The sequence below is a fragment of the Herpailurus yagouaroundi genome, unplaced genomic scaffold (assembly GCF_014898765.1).
Source record: "Herpailurus yagouaroundi ecotype Mexico unplaced genomic scaffold, PumYag 67793, whole genome shotgun sequence".
Classification (NCBI taxonomy): Eukaryota; Metazoa; Chordata; class Mammalia; order Carnivora; family Felidae; genus Herpailurus; species Herpailurus yagouaroundi.
In genome coordinates this window covers 5,380,397-5,386,648 of record NW_024420586.1, presented here as the reverse complement: position 1 = coordinate 5,386,648, position 6,252 = coordinate 5,380,397, and the positions used below count along the sequence as shown (strand labels likewise).

At 37.5% G+C, this 6,252-nt stretch overlaps 1 non-coding gene across 1 annotated transcript; it reads left to right on the top strand.

Moving 5' to 3' along the window:
* The first annotated feature begins 3,128 nt into the window (after window positions 1-3,128).
* On the top strand, window positions 3,129-3,201 carry TRNAQ-CUG (transfer RNA glutamine (anticodon CUG)). The gene has a single exon. It is a non-coding gene; the product is annotated as a tRNA-Gln (tRNA).
* Window positions 3,202-6,252: the final 3,051 nt, after the last annotated feature.

Below are 6,252 nucleotides of genomic sequence, written 5' to 3'. Positions count from 1 at the left end.
TGATAAATCAAGAGAGGGCTCTGGTTATAGAACACTTTACCCTAAATTCTAAGTTAGCATAAATACTTCTACTGTATACTAGAATGTGGTGAATGCCAAAAGGAAAGTCATTGGGGATGATGGAACTTTAGAGGAGGGAGACATTACTATCATAACAGCTCTTTGGTATGACTTCTTGGTTGACTTGGCATCTGAGCTACACCTTGACAGATGGTTTGGATCTGGGGTTGATGAGATGGAACCCCTGAAAAGTTGAGACAAAGCCACTGAGGTGCAGAGACTTAGTATATATTCAGGAGAAACTAGGTAATTTATTTTGGCTAGAATATGAGAGTGTGTGAGGAAAAAAACAGTGGGAGATACTTTTGGAAAGACACTTAGTGGCCAGATGGCAAAATGTCTTGAATACTAGCTATTAAATTTTGGATTTTATTTTGTTGGTAATTTGGGGCCTTTTTTTTTTTTTTTTAAGGCATGGGTGTGAATGGTGCTGTGCTTTAGAAAGATTACAAAACAGATTATCTTCCTAAATAAGCAGTTAGGCTGGGCATTCACAGTACTAGTGAGATTCTGAGATTCTAAAATCTTAAATCATCAGGTTCAGAAAGGTTTAAATAATGTTATCTTACCAGTAGTCAGAAAAATTCATCCACTAAGCCGTTTCTACTTTTGTACTATAATGTTTGATGTCAAATTAATATTTTTTCTTGTCTTTCCCTTTATTTAAAGAAAGATGTTAATATGCTTTTAAAGAAGTTAACTGAAGTATATAATCGTTGCCTTTGAAATTATTAGAATAACAAATGTGATATGAAATATTAAAGATTTCTAGTGCATTACAATAATTTTAAAAGATCATGTCATCTGAACATAAATTTGCATCAAATTTGCTTCATATATTACATTTTTTTCCTCAATATAGTTATAAATCAGTGCACCTTCAAGATATCTCTGTTATTCCCAGATTATAAAATTGGGATCTCACTACAGGTTAATTTAGTGTTTTGTGTGAGATTATTAGTTTTATTTAATTTTTAAATAAAACCCATACTCACCAAAAACCCTTATTTTATATATCATGTGCATTATTTATTGAATTATGGATACATGCAGTTGGTATTCATTTTGATAAACACTAAAAATGTAAATGAAGTCAACTCAGTAATTAACTTTGAGTGTTCATGTATTAAAAGAAATGACTAAAGACGTCGCAAAATCTAGTTGTAACTGCTGGTAGTCCATTAGTGGAAACCAAATTAGTTCTCAGTGATATATAATCTCATTTATTGCAATACCTAATGGATCATTTTTATGAAAAGTCAAATGTCTATAACATCGTTATTATGCATTTTGTTCAGGAACAAACATTAATGCCATATAAACGACTGTAGTGTAGGCATTTTAAAAACTCAGTGATCAGGCTTTGTAATTGTTAGGAAGTGAGGAGATTTTCAAATTTAACATTAATTAGTTTTGCATGTGTGAAGTTGCAATTGCTGTGGTATACTTGATCGCTGCTGTCTTTTCAGTTGAGGTGCTAGCAGTCGAGATGGAAATATGTGGAAGTTACACGGGCTTACAGTGGATTGGATATAATAGAAAAAGAAATGTTACGATTGGCTCCTGGGTTTTGGCTTGCATAATGTGCCATACACGAGGCCGCTTATATAAAACAGAAATTTATTTCTCACAGTTCTGGAGCCTGAAGGTCTGAGATCAGAGTGCAAGCACGAACAGGTTGTGATGAGGGCCCTCATCCAGTTGGTAGTCAGCTATCTTCTTGCATCCTCCCATGGCAAAAAGAGGGCTAGAGAGCTCTCTTGGTTTCCCCCTTGTTAGGGCACTAATCCCATTTGTGAGAGCTACATCCTCATGATCCAATTACCTCCCAAAGGCCCCACCTCCTAATACTGCGGTTGAGGTAGGATTTCAATTTGAGAGTTTTAGGAGGACACAGGCATTCAGACCAGAACAGCTAACACTCACAGATAGTGGTGAGTATACGAAAAACAGAACTGGGAGATAAAAATTTCAATTTAGCCTTTTACATATGATTTTAAAATTCCTCTTATCGAATTGGGTAGAGATGGCAAGAATGCCTTTGAATGTTGAGATATGGAATTCAGCAATGATATCTGTGACAGGGAGATGTTTTTGGGGGGATATTAGGGTATAAATTGGTAAATGAAAGTATAAAAGTAAACTAGACTGCTCAAAAGTACTGAAAAAAAGAAATTCGTGTCCTGCAATTGAGGCCTGGTGTGTTTAATCATTGACTGTGTTAGTAAAGGAGATTGATCTTGAAAACAAGCCCAAGGAAAGGCAACCAAAAAGTATAAAGCCATACACAAGAGGGAATGCCACAGCAACTAAGGGAGCAAAATAATTAAAAGTGCTACTGAGATTAGGATGATGAATAATTAATGATAATGATAATCTTTAACAGTTATTGAATGCTTACCGTTTACTTAGTACTAAGTGCTTTATCTGAATTGTTTCACTAGTCTTCAGTAACATCATAAGGTGAATACTATTATCTTTGTTTATGAGGGTCAAAGATAGGTTTAGAGAAAGTAAGAAACATATACAAATTAAAACAGGTATTAATTGGTGCATGTGGGATTGGAACCCAGGCAATAGGAGTCCAGAGATTATACACTTAGCCTGTATGCTCCATTCCATCCACATAGTCTGAAAAACCGCTCTTTGAATTTTTCCGTATATATGAAGGATAAACAGGAATTCATCAATGGAGAAAGGACTGAAGGTTGTCAAAGTTGTGCCTTCTTCACACATGTGTTCTCTTGAATCATAGAGTGAAGTGATATTGACTTCTCTTGAGCCTCCAAACTTGAGGAGTCATGTAAGGATCATAGAGTGACGAGAGAGTGATATTACACGTGGGATTTTGGTTAGTTCTGACATTGTCTTGAAGAATTACATTCCACTTTTTCTTTGAGGAATTATCCATCCTGAGACCTCAATTTAGGGGGTTTAAGTAAAGATAACCCCATCCCTAATTCCACTAGGGTTGCATAAACCAAGCCTATCAAGAGTATCATGTTCAGCTGCCCAAAGGATTATTTGATACTGGCTTCCTTGATCGATAAAAGTTTGTTTTTTGGCGTGCCTGGCTGGCTCAGTTGGTAGAGCATGTGACTCTGAATTTTAGGGTTCTGAGTTCAAGCCTCACGTTGGGTGTAGACCCTACTAGAAAACCAAAACAAAAAGCTCTGTTTTTAAAATGTTGGAGTTCTAACTTTATTAAAATAGTATAAAAATCTCTTCTAAATTTTCTGCCTTAATTTCTTCTAGAAGGTTAATCCCTTGCTACTTTCCTAACCTGTGGAAATTACAGTGCTAATCTAGAATGCTATGACATGTTGAAGTAGGAGCGTGGGCTTACAAATACAACAGATTTAGTTGTGGATTCAGGGGGACTTTCTGGAGAGTTTAAGTGAGGACTACTCCACACACAATTAGTAATTAATGTGTTCACATTTTATTCCTTTATTTATTCCTTTGTGTACTGGAGATCTCTAACACCACCCTCTATCATGTATCATCTATCTTGATGATTTCTTAAAAGAATTCACAGAAACGAGGAAAGCTATTAAACTCACAAGTATAGTGTATTATAAAATCAGCAAAGGGAAAAGACACATAAGGAGGGATCCAGGAGACACCAGGCATAAGCCTCCAGTTATTCTTTTCTTATGGAGTTCTACAGATAGTGCTAATTTTTTCCAGCACTAATGTGCTACAGTACATGCAAAATGTTGACACCCTTGTAAGCATGGAGCATCTCTGTCACTAACCTTAGTTCCTCAGTTGCCAGCCCTCACGCAGGTCTAATTGAGACAGGATGCCTCAATGCCTCAAAGCCCCAGGCATATACAAATAGAAATCTACCATAAATCACACTGCTAGCATAAACTCTACAAACACATTCTTATCAGGCAGGTATTCTAAGGGCTCGTATCAAAAGCTGGACAAGGACTAGCCCTGAAGAACTTAGGCAAATATAGGCTTTGGGCAATCCAGGCCTCACAGTTAACCTTTGAGTGCACAGTATATACATTTTTGGAACTTCTGTGTATTTTGTCCTATACAATGTCTTAGTGATATTTTGTTATATATGAAAATGATTTATACCTTTATGTTTTTATTTTCCATTTTATAAAATACTTTTAATTCTAATTCTTTTACTTCTAATTCTAATGACTATTAGTTGTCCAGCATTACCTACAAATATATGCAATCATAACTATTTACACACCTACAAGATAGTTATCTTTGAGTACTTTCTGACATTGCTAGGCCTTTTTGTTTTTGTCTAATTAAATAGACTTGAACTTCTGTGAGAATGTTTAGATGATTGAGATGATAATTTTCTCATTGCCAAATTAAATGAGAGAATAGACAGCCTTTCAGCGTGTGCAGTAAGTTTGACATGAGGGAAAACAGAGTAAACATTTTTAGGAATTAAAGAGATATTGTGACCAGATATACACACAAGAGTTATTAAAGAGTTATTGTATATCCAGATATACACACACATACATACATATATATGTATGTGTATGTATATACATACGTATGTATAAGAGATTGAAAAATGAGACAGGTGCTTATGCAGTTGTATTTCAGAAATGCAGAAAACCCAAAACAGTAATATTTTTTCTAGGAAAAAATTTAAAAAGTGTTTTATGATTGAGAAGAAACATGAATGTGACCATGATAAGCCCTGAAATAATAAACTAGCAAACAAAAACAGACCTGCAAGGACACACTAAGAAAGACTTGGCAATAAAAGTTAAATCATTAAGTGGACATCTGTTTCTTGCTCTTTCCATTCTCCAGTTCCCAATTTTCTGGTATGTCTTCAAGAAACAACCCCAAATTTCATTCCAAGTGCGAGTAGAGCTGACACTTCCTTACACTTCAGGGGAAAAAATAGGACTCCATGAATCAACCCTCCCTCCATCCCCCTGGCCAAAGTGCTTGGTCTAGGGGTGAGTCCATAATCCTTGTTAGGTCAATGTGAGGTCTTTTCCTGACATTGATGGAAACACAAGGCTTTTTCCTGCTGTATTTGGTAAATTTGGACAGGAGAGCAGTGGCTATCAAACTAACTGCACAATAAATCCCGAGTAGATTTGTTAAAACCTGTTACCCAGCTCACAACCTACCTCAACTAAATCAAAATTTCTGGTTTATAAAATCTGTGCTTCAGTTGAGTTTACAGAGAATAGTGATTCTCAAACTTTGGGATGCATTTGAAGTGCTGGAAGCCGAGCTACCCAGCCTGAGTGGCAGGGCCCGGGCTGTGGACAGATTGGTGAGTGCAAGGCGGCCCACCGACAGCGAAGCTTCTTGTCCTCCTGCTTATAGGTAATTCGGCCTTAAAACTACCTGGGGTAGTGTCTGCTGGGGAATGGCCCTCGGCAGGCCCCCTGGGAAAAGAACCAGTAGGAAGAAAGGTTCTGCAAGAAATTGTGCGGCCTTTCGTTTAGCCTTTGCCATCCCCTATGGAGAGTCCTCTACTTACAGGAAGGATAGCCTCACACCTCTGCCAGCAAAGAGGGACTGTAAAGGAGAGACATACGGATTTGAAAGCCCCACTCCGGCAACTAAGGAGTGTATCTCTGGGCACGGGTGACTTCAACCTCTAGGCCCACCTGGCCCCCCGGAGGCATTCCAGATGATGACTGAACCTAGTCGGTTAAGCTACAGATGGTTCATTGGTTCCTAGGTGCATGGTCTCTCTGAGAATGCATGGAGCATGGGTTTCTAAGGCTTTTTCGGCCCCTTCCTGACACCTCAGACCGAGGCGAACACATTGTTCTTCTGGCCTCATGTGGTCAGGAGGTCACGTCCCTGTAACTGTTCCACTTGGGGTGTTGAGAAATGGAGGGCCTTTCACGAGAACGGCAAAGCAAACGCTTTGTAGATTATAGATAAACGCAGGTGCATAATGGAATAATGTAAGAAATTAATCTATAATCAAAGGGTATGCGGGAAAATTAGGGGAAAACCGCCGTGTTATTTCTTAAAGGTCTATTACACATAGGAACATTTTCAAAATTAGGTAATGTTAGAAAAACATAGATGACGTATGCTACAAGGAAATAACTAGCATATATAATGCCACGTTTGCTGCAATAAATCGGCCAGTTCAACACACTGCGGTTGTCTGCGTCCATTTTTATTTTTTTTATTCCAGTTTTGTTTTATTTTCACTTTTTTGCC